Source organism: Lissotriton helveticus, chromosome 7, assembly GCF_964261635.1.
Source record: "Lissotriton helveticus chromosome 7, aLisHel1.1, whole genome shotgun sequence".
In the NCBI taxonomy this organism is placed as follows: Eukaryota; Metazoa; Chordata; class Amphibia; order Caudata; family Salamandridae; genus Lissotriton; species Lissotriton helveticus.
Window position 1 is genome coordinate 1,594,485,718 of NC_136068.1, and position 19,315 is coordinate 1,594,505,032.

The window sequence follows — 19,315 nt, forward strand, 5'->3', positions numbered from 1 at the left end:
ATGTAAATCAGGTCTGTTGGCATCGAAGCATTTGACGTATTCACTTTTCTGCTCTGAAAACTCACCCACGTCAACTATCACTCTTTTTCACTTTAAACACAATTGCATATTCGACATCCATGAAATCTTTATCCCACCTCCTTCCCCATCCATGTGTAGTATAAATATGTACACCGTGACCTGGTGGTCATTGAGTTATCTTGCGTTGCTTACAGCTGCTATAATTCACGTCACAAGCTCGAATCTAGGTAGGTTGGCATGTTGAATACAATGCAATTAGGTAATAATTACAACTACTAAATATAGTGCCTATTACTAGAAGAAGTCCTATATAAAACAAGTTGTTAATATTATGCTCTATTAAAAGCATTCCTAAATGTGCTTCCTAATAGTGTCGATGTTTACATTTATCACACTATTCAAAACACCGATTCTCACCATTGTACCTCCAAGTAAAAGACTTTAAATGTTAAAGCTTGTATAGTATGCTTGTTCCTGTGTGCAAAACGTCTGGTGAAAGGCCTACAGAGTTCTCAATTAATCCAAATAACCCTTGACCTGTATTCTACAGACAGATGTAAGTAATGAGTGCTCTTCGATGCTAATGACGAGCTGACCTTGTCATGAATAATGGGAAATTAGGATCTTCAGCATTGAAGGTGTTAACACACTCAGCTATCTTATTGGTTATAGCCAGGGTCACTGGAATTATGCAATTCTGTGACCTCTGCTTTTATAAGATATTTATAGATTTTCCGAATTTGCCACATAATTAATCATCTGCTGCCTAATCACCAATTTTGAAAAAAAAATGTTTCTAGTGCAGATAGATCTAAAATTACAGAGAACATGGTGACACGTGTTCGTGCACACTGGAAATCCCTCCACAACGTTTCACGGTGGATGGATTTAAATTAATTGTACAGTCAATAAATACATACAAGTTTCACTGGTCATCTTTCAGTTGCCTATTGCTGTATTTGGGTATTAAATTGCTACTAATAAGGGGAAATGTTTTCCCCAGACAGTGTTGCCATGTTTGAAAATTACAAAATAATGACGTGAAACTATCACATATTATGCTGCATTACCCACATAATGGGGCATATTACCAAGGAATAGCGATATTTATCGCAAAATGCGCTTAGCGCATTTTTTGGTTTATCGCTGCCTATCGCTGGATATGTTAGCGGAGAAAACATGCTATTAGCAACGTTTTTCTCCATTGTGCTAAAATATCCAGCGATAGCGCCGAAATGCGCGAATATCGCTGAGAATACAGCGATATTCACGCATTAGCGACGAAATGCTCTTAGCCATGTTAGCCACCTCCCATTGGATAACATGGCTAACAACTGGTCTGGGCAGGTGTTAGTATTTGGAGATATTCGCGTGAATATTTCCATCGCTACGCCTGCCTTGCTAATAGGTGATAGCAACGTTAGCGACTGCTTTCAGTCGCTAACTGGTTGGGTACACCCAATTTGCATGTCATTAGCGATAAACATCGCTGACATGCAAAGCGGGCCCCAAACCGCTCGCTATCGCCTAAAAGCTGTCGCTAACATCAGTTAGCGACAGCTTGCTAATAGGGCGATAGAATTATCACCGCTTAGTGGCTGAAAACGGCCGCTAAAGCGGCGATAATTGCCTATCGCCCTGCTTGATAATATGCCCCAATGTGCGTATTATTGCCACACAATTTAGCTAATCCTGCTTCATAATTTGGTCCTCTTTTGCTGTATAATTCCAGTGGCCCTGACAATAGTTAGAAGATAGCATGGCACTTTTCTGAAATTTTGGCGAGCAGGGAGCTGCTAGCAGATCGCATTCTGTATATTGAAGTCTAGTAAGCAAATCACGTCGAACACTATATATTGTGATGCAAAGGAGCAGTTACCAGAATAATACGTGTTGTAATGTAAGGCAAGCAATTAGTATTAACGCACACCTTCCTCTGTGGTGATTTCAAGCAGGCAGGTAATTTACCACTTTCCGAACATTGTCCATTAAAGTGGGAAATTAGCAAACCCATTTCCTGTGTGACTCACATTCTCCCATTTCTTCATCAGTATTCACAAATACAGAACATGCTCTCCAATTAAGTATAACCAATGATGAAAACACAATGGCTACTTTAAGGGAACTTCATCCTATTTTTTTTTTTTTTAAACATGTAAATAAATATAAAAATCCTATTGAAAAATCAACAACGGATTTAAAAACACATTGAAGAGCATTAGTGATATTATCCTTTTGATTTTCCCTCTCATGAAGAGAACAAATGGAAAATAAACTGTTTACATAAGCATACACCCCCTTATTCAGAGGAAAAACTCCAATAAGGTTTCAATGCAGCTAAGAAGCTCCACCAAAGGCAGCACAGTCCGTCGATCAGTTTTTGTCTTTTTTATATTAGATTGGCAAAATGAATAAAGGATGAAAAATGTTTTTTTGTAAATCAATCAGATACACAATAATAATAATAAGGTTTTCTTTATCCTTTATATTCTTCTTCAAATATAAAAAAGAGCACAGCCAACGCGTTACGCCCAATCACAGGCTTCATCAAGGCATGATTCATTGCAAGAAAAATCCAAACAAGGTAAGTAAAGTGGATTCTGGCAAACACAGCAGCCATCTAATAGGAACACTTATGTAGAGTAGAGACCCCGAGTTGTTCAAAACCATGTGTTTGTGATGTGTATAAAAAGTGATGCTCACAATACTTAAGCGGAGCAATTCAAAAGAAATTCAGTAGTCCAAGCTGTGTTCGGCAAAAGACACCACATCCAACATTTGAAAATACGGCAGTAGTCAAAAGTTGTTCATTTTGTGTTTCTGTGACTAGGATCCGTGAACACAGTGATGTGCCCGAAGCAATTTCTTCACTATTTTTGATGGCCCAGTTTGCATCTTTATTCAATGTTATTTCTATTCTCTTTTGTTTACAACTTGTTTTCTGGGGCTAGGGGTTAAAATAAGTCTGTGTTTTCCCCAGCCCCTTAGAGACTTTATTTTTTGCAAAAATCAAACCACAATGGAAATCAGCTTGAGTTTAATTAAGATTCCAACAATAATTTTCTACTGTGCAATAGTTTTCCTAGTTAGAAAAATGGCTTTCTCGACTGGACTAAGGATAAAAAGGGATAGCCAGTACAGGGTTAGTTGGTCAACAGTTTACCTTGGCTCTCAACATCGAGAGGGGTCTTCTATGTCTAGTGAGACCAAGGATTTGTGCCTCGTCATGGTTTAAGACCCATGACATAGAGTGGAAACTCACGAGAGGAGGCCCATGACCATCAGAGTGATTACTCTATATTGTGATAGAGTCGTCAATCCTTACAGGGGTCTCAGTGCTGAGAAGGATCATGAATTTGAAAGATCCTTGATGTTGGGTAGTGACATCCAAAAGAACCTAAACATTAACAATAACATTGAAAGTGTTGCTTTATCGGACCAGGCTGCTAGAGAGCCACACTGTGCAATTGCCAAGTAACAAGAGAAACACACTGCCAGATGAATACAACACCAGACTGACGTAATACAGATGGATATGAGCCAGAATCTCTGCATCTCAACCATAAGAATTACAGGCAAGCAACCTCTCACTTACAAAATCTTTATGAAGTAATAATCCCTAAAACTCTACCTGTACTAATTACACACCCCTTATATACAAACACTTGGTAACTTTAGCTACTAATACATCTCCCCATCAACTATCTAACTTTTCCCAAACAAATACAACCACAATTCTAACACAACACGATATATCACAAACAATACATACATTTAATACCCAAATAACCTACATACACTATGTCACTTGCCTGGAGGAAACTGAAAATCTAGGGAAGGCTTGAACGTATGATTACAAAGTTCCCTAATTGTACCTTGCCACCACAACCCCCGCTCTTTACACAAATCATCAGAAAATACAAAAGTTACAACACCATGATCCACCACGAAAACCCAACACTGTTAGTCAGATTTGGGACGATATTAACAAAGTCCATCCCAGCAGATTTTGCCACTACTTCTCCCTATAGCCTATGCCTGCTCAGAACCATAGACAAGATATCTCAGAATGAACAAGCCAGTATGGACTATGAACATAATAAATACCAGCTATAGAGACCTGTACAGCTGCTCAAAGCTGCCAGCTACTAAAAACCATTAACTGTGTGACACTCTCTCACACTTCTTCATCTATCACTCTGATAAGTGCTGCATCCCATATCATTAGAAGCACACCACAGTGGACCTCATTCGAAACGTGGAAACACTTCCTACACTGGATCAAAACAAAGACAACATTCTTCCAGCCACACATTCTAAACGCTGTAGCGTGCTACCCATATAGGCAAGCACTTCAGCAACCCACAAAGGGGTGGTAAGGTCAGTATGAATGTTGCAGTTCAATACAATACATACATTTCCCAAAGACCTCACTTCTGTAACCAAACAACTCTGCTTACAATTCCACCAAAAACACAATACACCCTCAAACCATACAACTCAAAATACCCTATCCCCCTTCACCCCCACCCTTACTACAGGACATGGAGAAGAAAGAAACACAACAACTAAAATGCTTACTCTTCAATGCAAGATCCATGAAGAAAAATTGCTGTAACATCTTTGACCTACCCTCAGAAACAACATCAGATCTCACCTTCATTACAGAAACATGGCTTAGTGAAGATTCTGCACCCACATTCAACATAGCCATCCCTCCTGATTTTCGTATCAATAGCAAACATTTGTTTTGGCAAAAGGGGGGAGGCCTAGCTGTTGTCCATAAAATCACTGTAAATAATTATTGAAAACCTCGCCATGAATGGCTGTGATTCCCAGATTATAAGATGTCACCCTACTCCTAATATTATGTATTACTTGCTCTAAATATATAAACCATCACACAGCAATGCCTACTTTAAAGATGTCCTACTTGATAGAGTAACTAGCACCCTTATGGACCATTCAAACCTATACATTCTAGGAGACCTAAACATATGGTTTGACAAGAAGACTCTAACCATCAGTCACAACTAACTTTGAAGCCTGCAACCTACACCAATCGTTTTTTGCCCAACTAACTGTGAAGGCCATACTCTAGATGTAATATTTGCACCCTTAGGGCAAGCCACAGTTACACACAACATCTCTGTAAGCTTGAGCGTCCACAACAACATTTCCTTCAAGATCTACACACCTAACAAAAGCAACAATACGAAGATAGCTAAAAGCTTTGACAACAAACCTCGTATAGACCACGGAAAAGACTCGACATCCAACTCAACACCCACCTCGAAAAAAATCACAATAAGCATTCTGCTGAAAGACATACACACATTCTACAGTTGGATCTCCACTGAACTGGACAAACAGACACCAACAAAATCCATATCCAGGATTGACCATAAAAAGAGCACGACCTGGGTTAATGATAACATAAAATAATGAAAAGACAACTCAACATACTACAACACAAATGTTGAAAATAAGGAAATAAAACAGACAAATCCTACGATACTATAACTGAACCTATGACAGAGCCATCAGAACCACAAAAAGACACCACTACTCCACTCGAATGTATGACGTTACAACGCATGCTTTTACCACGCATGCTGTTACAACGCAGGTTTTACTACGCATACCATTACAACGCATTACACTTGGGGGTTCTGTATAGTGAATAGTTTAATTTACTATTCCAACCCAAGTCCCCGTGGATAGTAGGGAAGGTGTTGGATAGTAAATTAAACTTATTCCCTATCCTAGAGCTCCCCCCAGTGTAATGCGTTGTAATGGTATGCGTAGTAAAACCTGCGTTGTAACAGCACTGCGTGGTAAAAGTTTCGTTGTAATGGTTGTAAACCCTCCACTCTCATAACTGAAGCTTATTGCCCTTCTAGAGAACTCCATAACATTCTAACAGAATTCCACAATTCAGAGTGCCTAAACACAGAAACACCACAATCACAAGACTTTAAGACAAAGCGTCCCATAAATCGATCTAAAAATTACAAAGATTAGAATGTATCTGTAGGAGACAACAACACATGACCTAACCACCACAGAAAGAAACACCAATAACCATCCATCAATGCATACCTTCCCTGTCACAAAAATATTTCCTCAATATTATAATTGCAGCCAGGCCTTCAGGATCACAATCAGGCCCAACATCAATAAAGCATTTTGAAGCTATCCTTCGCTCAACCTGTGCATGGGTGGTAGCCCGATGCCTACTCAATAAGTCTGTGGCACTAAGTTCATTCCTGCTTGAGTTCAAAACCTCCTACCTCAGACATCTCCTCCAAAAGAAAACCCTTAACCTACCTGACCCAGCAAACTACAGGCCCATATCAAATGGCCCATTCTTAGGAAAATACATTCTAGAAAGCAGTGTTTAATCACCTCTCTAACTTTACTGAACATTATGGTTTAATGTTAGGCCAACAATCGGGTTTTAGATCAGGCAAAGGCACAGAATCATCCATTGAATCAATCAGGGGTGATCCAAAACCCACAGTGGACAAAAATGGAGTAGCAGCCCTAATGGTTCTCGATTTATTAGCTGCATTTGAAACTGTCCACCACCACACGCTACTGAAAAGATTTCAAGATATCAGAATCTGTGAAAATGCTTCAAAATGGATTGCTTCTTCTTCTACAATTTGTTTGTGTGTGAGATACAGACAGACAAAGGGTTGTCTACCTACACCTTGCACATTACCACCACAACACTGTGCCATTCCTCAGGGATCCATATTATCTAAGGATGGGCAGAGATCGTGAAATTGCACTACGCGGAATTCCGTGCAGCTGCAGAAAAACTCTGTGGAATTCCGTGGAGTTCTGTGAGCGGGCAGAGCTGCTCCACCCTCCCGCCCCTACCCATATTAAACCACAGGCTTCGGCCTCCACCCCTTCCTCAGTTGCGCGCAACTTCAGCCAGGTGTCGAGGAGGGTTCGAGCCTGCCATCTGTCAGCCAGGCAAGAGCCTCATCTGCTGCACAAGAGTATGCGCCTCTGCTGTCAACATATAAAACCAGATAGAGGTGTGTTTTTACCTCAGGTTCTGCCGTTGTCCTCTTCCCCTGAGCCCTGGTGGTCGTGGCTGGGCTGAGCTGCCATCGGACTGCCCTATTGGTTGGAGTTGAGCTGGGTGAAAGAGGGGAAGAAAAGGAAGCGGCTCGCCCAGCAGAAACAGTGGACGCCGGCATGTTGTTTTTTTCCTTAGCTCACTCCCACTTTCAGATGAAGGAAAAAACGCTGGCGCCCAATCCCAGCCCAGATATTAGGAGTGTCAGCGCAAGATACCAGGCATGCATGGGTACAGAGGCCGAGCTGTCACCGACACTGCACATGACGCCACGAAGCAACAGAACATGAGTATAGGACGGGAGGGGAGGGAGGTAGAGAGAGTTAGAGCAGTGCAGAGAGCACAAGGTTCGATGCAGCTATGGGCTGCCATGGTTTGGTGTAGGGAATTTTCTTTTTAAGAACAGGTAAGGAACAAGATACAGTGCGAGTCTGGGTCAACACACAGAGATGCAAGGGCCGAGCACCTTAGGTGCAAGGGCGCCACCCAGCCCATTTCAGCTTTCAATATGAGCTTAGCATCAGCCTGCTAGGAGAGGCGCTGATAGATGGCACTGGCAGACAGAAGGGGGGAAAAGGAGCATGTGATCAGTGTCACATGAACAGGCGGCAAAGCTTCTGCCAGCTATAGGCAGCCACAGTAAATGTGGGCGGTGGGGGCAAACTCCGCTACGTGGTGGAGTCGGAATTATTTGCTGAACTCCGCTCTCCTCATGGAACGCGGAATTGCAAAGTTCCGCAAACTACGTCTGCTGAACGGAGTTAACCGCCCACCCTTAATCATATTATCTCTATTATTCAATATCTACCCAACCCCCTTACTAAATATGAATAAATCATACAACCTCACCTGTTACAACTATGCAGATGACACCCAAATCATTTTGAAAAAAATGTATACCTTCAAAGATCCCCATAATTCATAATTCAGTGACTGCCTTAGTGCCATAAACACATGGATGATGAATAACCATCTAAAGCACAATACTCCAAAGACAGAGATTATGACCTGCGGTCAATGGCAAAACTACCAGCCTATGGCCATATGGCCTAAGGAACTTGAAGCTCCCCCAACAACATCAAGAGAAGTTAGAAACCTAAAAGTAACCATGGATTCAGACCTATCCTTGATACCACATGTTAACAAAGTCCCAAAAAGTGCATTCTAAACAATGAAAACAGCACATCACATCTTCTCATAACTTGCAAACCAACAAAAACTGCAAGGAATTTTCACGCTCGTAATCTCCAATCTTGACATTGCCATGAGCCTTTACCTTGGAGCACTTGCATTCATTAGACACAAAATACAACTCATTCAGAATGCTGCCACAAGGCTTCTTCTCTGTCTTTACCTACAAGAACATATGCCTTCAGTCCTGCAATAGCTCCACTGGCTACCTATAGCTAGAAGTTCAAGGCACTGTATTGTCCACAGAGCCTACCAAGGAAAAGTATAGCTATACCTACAAGTTAAATTCAAGAACTACAAATCAAACAGAACACTGTGCTCAAGGCTTGCACCACTTACCATCATACCACCTTACTATGAGCAATCAGTAGCTGCCGGCTGTCTCAGTAAAAACCATTACTCTCTAGGACTCACTTACAGTCAGCATTAGAAGCACCTAGGAGCATATATTCCTCTGAAGGCAGTTGAAAACATTGCTATTTCCTATATAATAACACAACCCGCATTCCCGTAAATAGAGCCCAGAAAACAGTTGAACCCTCAAGCGCAAGCCTCAGCTTACAATCCATTAATTGCAAAGAATTCCAGCAGCAAACTAATTTCAATATGCAGGTAGGCAAAACAGGGCTGACCTATGGTTCATCAGGGCATTATATAGTTATGTCCTCCCATATATAACAGTTATGGCCCACAATAATACTACAAAACATAATATGAAGTGGTCAGCAGCAAATTGTAATATAAGTTTATTAAATTCACGTAAGACATATCTGCTCTGAGGATTGTTTATCACCAGCACTGTAAAATAAAAAAAACTGCCATTACCAAATGAACAGGCATGGAATACCTGAAGAAATCTGTCACATATTGCCGGACAATTAGGAGGACTTTATCACTGCAGATTCCAAATATCTATACAATCTGATTGATTCTTTACATCTCACAAAGACACTCCGATATGTGATGATAATAAAAATATGCCCACCCCAAGAGATCTTTCCACTTCTCTCTCCCTCCAACTATGCTAGCCGAGGACCACGACTATACACAAAATCTCATATTAGATAATTGTGCAGTAACCTGCTAAACAGACTATATCATAAGCTAACAACATACTGAAAACATCAAACTGCACTTCTGTCTTTCACACTTCATCATCCTATACACTGTTATGCCCAGCGTCCCATAACGCAATAACTGCACCTCAAAATGACTCCGAGAGGTTCAAAAAGGTCAGTTTTCAAATGTTGCATCTTTCAACTATTTCTCACATTTGGATGTGTTTAATCACTTTTTGAGCTAAAATGAGCATGTTTAAATTGATGTTGGTGCTTCCAAGGGGCTTCAACACAAGATTCAGGGTATTGGTGAAAGTGAATAAAAACTGTTAATTTGCCCACTTTGAGGCAGAGGTCTTCAAACGGGGGTGGGGGGGTGGCTTAAGTGCTCCCAGGAGGGCTCTAGGCTCTGGCCAATAGAAGCATCATGCTTTGTTTTAAATGACAAAAAACGAGTGGCAGTAAGCAACTTTGTAATGGGCCATCACTAACATCGTTTGTCATTTATATCCTGACTTGGGAGTATGTGTAAAAGGGGAAACAGAACGTAACAGCAATGTTTAACTATGTTTAGACATATTTAAACATTGCCAATGTAACAGAATAATTGTGAAACATTGGGTGGGGGGTGTATTTATTTATTTATTTATTTTGTCATATGGGTGCGTGGCATTAAGAAGTTTAATGACCACTGCCCTACACTGTGCAGTGTGATACTGATGTAAGCAGGCATTTTGGTGCCCCACATAGGGATAGTAAGCTGTATATAAAAACTGTACTACAGTACAATATAATTGTTTCCAGTCTGATTGGTATGCACCTTCAAAGACAGACACATAGCCAAAGTCCTGCAAGTAATCATTTCTAATGTACTTTACTTGAGTCAGGAGAGTTTCTGTGTATAGGTTCTATGGACTGATAACATGAATGGCCTGATTAGAATTTGGCAGACGTGTTACACTGTCATAGGCATGACAGGTATCCTGTCCCATGTCTCTTATAATAAGGTGGACAGAAAATTAATCACATTTGTTGTGCAGTAAATTCACAATCAAATTGTAAAGCAGGCTCAATACATCATTACTCAGATTTGGGCTTTTATATTTACCTTCTTCATGTGTACCTAGTTTCAAAATTTAGCATTGATTGTGTGCTATTTTTTCCTGGCCTACTGTTTCATGGCACACATCTTTCCTCTCATTTACAGTGGATATGAAACCTCAGCCAGTGGCTAAATGGGAAATGCACTTATGTTCAAATTGGGGGTATTAATGACCCATGTCACTTTCATCACCAGCATGGCAGCCTCTGAACAGCCGATGGCTGATTGGGCTATGTCTAGCTCCTTCCATGCATCAGTAAGTCAATAGGCCACTAATGTAAGGCGCTCTACACAGTGTCACTAAGTGCACTGTATGCACTACAGAGTCAAGATACTTTAGGACGTCACTGAATTCCACAACTGTACACATACACCTTCCTTGCTTTGTTGTAAGAATGTCCATGCAGCAAATAGGCAGGCTGGAGTATAGTCTGAATGATAGCCATACTGCTGCCTCTTGATCCTGGCATCAAGCCTAGCTCCCTGGCAGGGGCGGCTGGTGACATTTGAAAGTGGTGGGGCGTAAACTAATTTGCATATTGCACCGCAGCGAGCGCAGCGAGCGAGCCCGAATCACCTTGCATCCATCCATACATCATTCATGCATCCATCCATCCACCCACCCACCCATTCATCCACCAATTCTGCATCCATCCTGCATCCATCATTCATTCATGCATCCACCCATCCATCCAGCATCCATCATTCATTCATGCATTCACCCATCCATCCATCCTGCATCCATCATTCATTCATGCATCCACCCATCCATCCATCCACCCATCCATCCTGCATCCATCATTCATTCATGCATCCACCCATCCATCCATCCTGCATCCATCCATCATTCATTCATGCATCCATCCATCCACCCATCCATCCACCCATCCATCATCCATCCTGCATCCATTCCTGCATCCATTCATGTGTCTACCCATCCATCCACCCATCCTGCATCCATTATTCATTCATGCACCCATCCATCCACCCATCCATCCTGCATCCATCATTCATTCATCCACCCATCCACCCATCCATCCATCCACCCATCCACCCAGCCAGCATCCATCCATCATTCATTCCTGCATCCATCCATCCACCCACCCATCCATCCACCCATCCATCATCCATTCCTGCATCCATTCCTGCATCCATTCATGCATCCACCCATCCTGCATCCATCATTCATTCATCCATCCACCCATCCATTCATCCACCCATCATTCATCCTGCATCCATTCATGTGTCCACCCATCCACCCATCCATCCACCCATCCTGCATCCATCATTCATTCATGCACCCATCCATCCAGCATCCATCATTCATTCATCCACCCATTCATCCACCCATCCACCCATTCATCCACCCATTCATCCACCCATCCATTCATCCACTCATTCATTCATGAATGAGTGGATGAATCCAGCATCCATCATTCATTCATGCATCCATCCATCCATCCATTCCTGTACCCATCCATCCACCCATCCATCATCCATTCCTGCATCCATTCCTGCATCCATTCATGCATCCACCCATCCTGCATCCATCATTCATTCATGCATCCACCCATCCATTCATCCACCCATCATTCATCCTGCATCCATTCATGTGTCCACCCATCCACCCATCCATCCACCCATCCTGCATCCATCATTCATTCATGCACCCATCCATCCAGCATCCATCATTCATTCATCCACCCATCCAGCATCCATCATTCATTCATTCATGCATCCATCCATCCATCATTCATTCATGCACCCATCCATCCACCCTGCATCCATCCTGTATCCATCATTCATTCTTTCACCCATCCTGCATCCATCATTCATTCATGCATCCACCCATCCATTCATCCACCCATCATTCATCCATCATCCATCCATCCATCCACCCATCCTGCATCCATCATTCATTCATGCACCCATCCATCCACCCTGCATCCATCCTGCATCCATCATTCATTCATCTACCCATCCACCCATCCTGCATCCATCATTCATTCATGCATCCACCCATCCATTCATCCACCCATCATTCATCCTGCATCCATTCATGCATCCACCCATCCTGCATCCATCATTCATGTATTTTTATGACCATATAACTTGCACACAGCTTGTCAGTGTTTAATACCAGTCTCAAACCTTGTACTCCAGCACCAATGATACATGATTAATATTAATTGTTTTTAAAAACATGTATTTATTCGACACCAATTTCACACCTTAGTCGGAACATCATTTTTATTTGTTTTTTAAAATATCTATTTATTTAACACCAAAGTAAGTCATGTATACATTTTTATGGTTCGATAAGAGGCTCGAACCTGGTTTCCCAGCACCAAAGTCGGCCGTGCTATCCGACAGGGGTTATGTAACCGGGCTTTGTATTGACCAGCCAATCCTGCGCCAGGATTGGCTGGGGGGGCACCATGACTCCTCGCCCAGTCGCCCTGTGTAACCCCGGGGGCTGCGGCCCGCCCCCTGGTCCTCTCTCTAAGGGGGAATTCACAAGAAAACGATCTGCGCATGCGCGGGCATGTTTGTGCCCAAAAATACACTTGCGCAGCTACAGCAGCCCGATCCTCCCCCCCCGCCCCTTGCGCACTCCGGGAAGGTCGGGTGTCTCCCGGTTTCCCGGTCGGCAGATAGCGCGATTTTTTTAAATAATAGTGACGACGTGGTGGGTCCATGGGGCTTAGTGGGGCTTCGCCCCTACGCCCCAATGGACGCACCGCGCCTGCTCCCTGGCATCCTGTCTAGGTCCCAAAGAGTTTTAGGGCCCAAGGTAGGTAATCCCAGATTACCGATTCTTAAATACCGAATCATACCGATTCGGTATTTAAGAACAGGCAAATGGGATGTAGGTAATTTTTCTTAAATAATTACCGAATCTGAAAGTTTCGGTAATTACCGAATCGGTATTTACCGATTCGGTAATTGCCATTCATCAATATGTGCCTGGTGGCCCATAGGAATGAATGTCAATCACCGAATCGGTAAATACCGATTCAGTGAATGGGGGAAACAATGAAGGGTGGCAGGGTGTCACTTTGACACCCTGTTGCACCCCTCAAATGTGTATGGATGCACATGTTGCAGACATACATGCCCTAAGGGCATGCATGTCTGCAACATAGGCACTGTAGGAAAAGCAAAAAAAATGCTTTTTCTAAGGTTTTCATTATTTACCACCAACTTCTAGTTGGTGGTAAATAACGAATCCTAAGATGGGAAAAGCACTCATTTGAGTGCTCCCTACATTTCAGATTCGGTAATTTACCGATTCGGTATTTTTAAGAATCGGTAAACTACCGAATCTGAAATGAAGCCACCTACATATGAAAAGCCTAATTTTGGTCGGTAACGGCCGAAATTCGGTAATTTCGGCCGTTACCGACCGGAATTACACTTCCTACATCTGGCCCTAAGTCTTCTATGCAAGTACATGTTTCATGTTTCCATGTGTTGCACTTGCTTCTATTTCATAAGGCTCTACCACTTCCTCTGAGAAGGGATGAGCTTGGCTGTTCTGTTCAATGTTTATAGCTACAGATGAGATAACCTGATGGAGAAGTAAAAGTTACTTACCTATAACACCTATAACACCTTTTCTCTATTTATAGGTATCATCAATAAATTTTTAAACGACCCTATCACCTTACCAATACAGCCAGTAGAATATAAGAAACGTTTTTCGTTTTATAGTCAACAGTAGACAAGGGGACCATGACAATGAATGAGGAACCCGCTGCTACCACACTGCATTCTGTGGCTCTGGAGCTCACTGGCTGCTGGTAGCAACTGGGCATTATGTGGGGTTGTGGGGCTATAGGATTTTGTTCCCTCTCATTTTGTTCCCGACTGACCGAGGAAAAATAAAAAGGGCTGGTCAGCAAAGCTGTTATGTGCAGTTTACAGTCAATTTTTTATTTAGTTTTCATTATATATGCTTCATTAAATGATAACATTATTATTTAAGATGCTTTCAATAGATTTTTTTTTTGTAAAACAATTTTTATTGCAGAGTTCAAGTCAAGCATTACAGTTATTTCGTAAGTTGGCACATGCGGGATCTCAATGTCTCACAATCACGTCAACAAAATGGTACACATCAACATTACTCACAGTTCTGGGGCTGGGTGAAAAGTGTCTCACCTAGTGCTTCCCCTCCACCACTGTTCGATGGCGTGTCCAGTGATCAACCGCTGTCTGCTTTTAACTTTTCTGTCCCCCCCCCCCATCACCCCTCCCCTTCCAGCATCCGGTCAGTTCGAACTGTTAGCCCAATGGCCATGGGATGCTGCAATCCCCCTCCCCCCTTCCCTTCCCCTTGCCCTCCCCCCACCCACGGTGGTCCATGGCGTCCCGTGTCCGGTGTGTCGCATGCCAGAGCGCGTTGGTGATCTGCGGAGATTGGAAATGTCTAAGGAGTGTGTGTGTCCATGGTGGGAGCTGTGGTAGGTATTGCCACCCTAGGTTCCCCAGGGTCCTCTGCCTCTTCCTCCTCCTCGCTCTCCAGTGTACTATCTCTAAGTGCTTGGACTAGTGTTTCCCACGCTAGTGCCGCCTCCTGGGCCTTCTCGTCAGGCCCCCGTCGAGCCAGTTGATACCTGATCGTGCTCTCTGCTGCCGCCCATTTCTGGAACTCAGTTAGCCATTTCCTATGCGTCGGTGCCACCTTCGCTTTCCACCCCCTAGTGAGCTCCCTCTTCGCTAGGAGTAGGCCCATATCTATAAATTTGCTTGTCAGTTTATTCTTACGTGTGTGGGGAAACCAGTGTAGGAGTGTAGTCGCACTATCGTAGTGTAGCTCCCTGTCAGTAACCGCGTTCAAGGTGTCGCCGACCTCCCTCCAGAAGTCCTGTAGGTGCGGGCAGTCCCTTAGCATGTGTAGTAAGTCTGCTTTCAACAGTGCGCATCTAGGACACGCTGCGTCCTCCGCACCAAAGTATCGCGCTATTTTGTGCGGGGTGAGGTAAGCTCTGTGAAGGATATAGAGCTTTATTAATTGGAACCGGGCGTTCCTGGTACTCTTCCTGGGCCTCTGAACCAACTGGGCCCACGCTGTATCCGGGATCTCCCTCTGCAGGTCTGTCTCCCATTGGGTCTTTAAGCGCGTAAGGGGTCGCAAGGTGCTCCCGAGTATTCTGGAGTGCAGGCACGTGACTGCCTTCACTGTCCCTGCGGCCATCATAACATACTGACACGGCGGCGACGTCGCAGGTTCACACAGTCCCTCGCCCCAGTGCACTTGGATCACTCGCACCACAGCTGCGTGAAGTAGATAGTCCCCTCTCGGAAGGTCGTATTGTTCCTGCAAGGATTGATACGGCGTAAGCACCCCGTCTGTGAAGAGGTCTCCTACCATCTGCAGGCCTGCCTCTTCCCAGGCCCGGAGGTTCGACCAGTCGCCGCCATGCGGCAGCGCCGTGAGCATCCCCAGTGGAATTTCGGGCGCATACGGGTGACCGGGGCCAGCGCGCTTTTGCACGCGGTTCCAGCAGAGCCGCAACGTCCGTTCTTCCTGAGACAAGTCTCTGAGTGCTAACCGCTGCTGCAGGGTGATGTACGCCAGCACATGGCGGGGGATGCCAGTGTCCCTCTCCTGCTCCGGGCCTCGGTACACCCTTGCCACTTCCTGCGTGAGGAATTGCAGCTGGGCGGCCAAATAATAAAACTCGAAATCAGGGACCGCAAGTCCGCCCTCGTTCTTCGGGCGGGTCAGGGTTGCCAAGGCTATTCTCCGCCTGCCAGTTCCCCACAAAAAGGACACCACTTGGGATTTTAGTCGTCGAAATACGGTAGTTGGTATCCACACCGGCAGGGTTCGAAAGAAGTACAATAAGCGCGGCAGGGCGATCATTTTAAGCAGCGAGACACGGCCTGCCATAGACAAGGGGAGGGTGGCCCAGAAGAGCATGTTACCCTGCAGCTTTCGGATGCAACGGTTTATATTGCCTTCTAACAGGTCTGTGGGGTCGTGGTAAATATACACCCCTAGGTAGGGCATACAATCCGGCTCCCAGCGGGGCTCGGGACGGGTCATGGGGCACCTCTCCGCCTTCCGGAGAGGAAAGAGGCAAGTCTTCGCCCAGTTCACCTTCAGGCCCGATACATCCCCGAAGCGTGCCAGCAGGTCTACCGCCCCTTCCACTGCCTCCTCGGCATTCTCCAGGAACAGGAGGAGGTCATCTGCATATAATGATATGTGATGACGAGTCCCGTCCACCTCCAGCCCTTGGTAGGAGTCACCGTTCCTAGCTAGCGCCGCCAGAGGTTCCACCGCGAGGGCGAACAGTAAGGGAGAGAGTGCACACCCTTGTCTAGTACCCCTATGCACTGCATATCTATCTGACACCAACGCTCCCACTCGCACCCGAGCGCCCGCCGATGCATACAGCACTTCCGTCCACCGCACATACTCGTCCCCAATGCCAAATCTTCTCAGCACCCTATATAAGTAGTCCCATTCCAGGCTGTCGAAGGCCTTCTCTATGTCGACCGCCATCGCTACCGGGGTTCTGGCGGTCGGTGGAGGGTCCGCCACTAGCCTCAGCAACCTACGAATGCTATGGGACGTATTTCTAGTGGGGATAAAGCCCGACTGATCCTTGTGGATCAAGTCTTGCATATGGGCCATCAGCCTGGTGGCCAATATAGTGCTCAAGATTTTATAATCTGTCGTGAGCATCGACAGCGGTCTGTACGATGCCGGGTCAGAGCTGGTCCTATGCGGCTTTAACAAGGGGATCATGAGCGCCTCACGCATCGAACAGGGCAGTTCCCCCCTCTCCTTTGCCTCATTGTATACGATTCGGAGCCGTGGGGCTAGGATATCAACATATTTTCCATAGAATTCGATGGGCAGGCCGTCCACTCCCGGTGTTTTTCTGCGTGCCATTTTCTTAATGGCTCCCCTAATTTCCGCCAGGTCAATTGGGGCCCCGAGGGCTTCCGCTTGGTCTGGGTCCAAGCGTGGTAAGTGTATCTCAGACAACAAGGTCTCCAACACAACAGGCCGGGCTACCGGACCCCCCGCATACAGTCGCTCGTAGTATGCTTTAAAGCATCGTAAAACGTCCGGCTGGGTGCTACATGCAGTGCCGTTCGCATCGGTCAGGGATAATATTGGGGCAGCACCCCTATTGGGGTTTGCTAACCAGGCCAGGAGCGTCCCCGTCTTATCTCCCTCAGCGAGTGCCTTGGTTAAGTATGTTTTGTGATCAAAACAACGAAGGCGCTCCACTTCCACCGCCATCGCTTCCCGCGCTGAGCATAGTCTATCCTGCATAACAGGGTGGTTGGGCCGTTGCTTCTCCACTTCCCGCAAGTCTTGCTCGGCCTTGTCCACATCGTCAACCAGCGTTCGCCGTACGCCCGCGAACTTCCCTATACAATGCCCCCTTACCACCACCTTGAGTGCGTCCCATTCCACTGCCCTGGAAGATGCAGTCCCCTCATTCTCGGCAAAGTATTGGGATATTCTACCTTCCAACGCTCCGCTGAACGGCGGATCGTCTAACGTGTCCGGATGAAGCCGCCACGTTGGAATCGGCGAAACTTCGTTCATCCAGGCAAATGAAAGGAGTAGGGGGTTGTGGTCCGAGATCGTGCGTGCCAGGTATTCGGTTCGGGCTACCATTGGCAACACCGATTGGGAGCATAAGAACGCGTCTATGCGAACGTGGAGGTCGTGCATACCCGAATAGAAGGAATAATCCCTATCAGTTGGGTGTTGGGCGCGCCATGCATCCGTCAGGTCCCACAACCCCTGCCAGTTTGATCTGTGTTTTGCCAGCCTGTGAACTGGGGATGCGTGTAGAGGTGGGTGCGATCTATCGAGGGCAGCATCCGCCACTGAGTTGAAGTCCCCTCCCAGTAGTACTGATCCCGTTAAATAAGAGGCTAACTGTTTGGTCAGTCTGTTGAAGTACGATGCCTGCTCCACGTTTGGCGCATAGGCGCTGCAAAGTGTCAACTGCCGGCCCCGGAGCAAGCCCTCAACTGCCACATATCTCCCTTCGGGGTCCACTGTGTGCCTGGTAACTTGAAAGGGGATCCCCGCTCGGATCCAAATAAGTGTCCCCCTGGCAAATGCTGAGTACGTGGTGTGGAATAGGTGACCCCTCCATCTCCTCTGCAATGCGGTGCCCTCCTTTTTAGTTAAATGGGTCTCCTGTAGGAAGGCAATGTGTATCCCTCTGCGGACCAGGTAGGCGTGTACCTTGTGTCTCTTAGTCATGGAATTTAGTCCCCGCACATTCCAGGACACACACTTCAACGAGCCCATATCAGCCATCACCCCAGTCAGCGCAAATTAAAGCAATAAACGTACACTGTCGGACACCAGACACATTTTCACCACCCCCCATTCCCATCTCCCCACCCAACTTCCCAACCCCAATTGTACCTCGAGTCCCCCCAACTACTCCAGGTCCCCCCTCCCCCAGAACAGGACTCAACTGAGAAGTAGAGGCACCCATCCAAACAAGTGAGCAAACGCGCTCACTTAAACTTGTAGTCCGTAGTAATCACCACGGAGGCCTTATGGGCCCTGCGGTGCGTGAGCTGGCTACCGAACCTTTCAAGCCTCGTTCCCACGCCCCTCCGCCTCACAATAGTCAATGCAACCCATAAAAGAAGAGTCTCACATTAGTCTGTTCCAACGGTGTTGGGGGGGGGGCGCCGCCCTCAGGTCCTCTGCTCACCGAAGCCGCGGACAGCTGTCAGGGTTCAATGATTTCTCCCGAAGTCTGGGGGGTGACCTTCGGGCCCCTAGCCCCCTCCAGCCCCGAGAAGTCAGTGTCCGATCCCGTGGCCAGGGCCTCTGAGGCAGAT

The 19,315-nt window shown here is 45.6% G+C and overlaps 1 protein-coding gene across 1 annotated transcript in view; it reads right to left on the reverse strand.

The window, feature by feature from the left end:
• The window catches only part of LOC144770558 (uncharacterized), a 129,459-nt gene that overhangs the window by 56,041 nt on the left and 54,103 nt on the right, over positions 1–19,315 (reverse strand). The window lies entirely within an intron of this gene.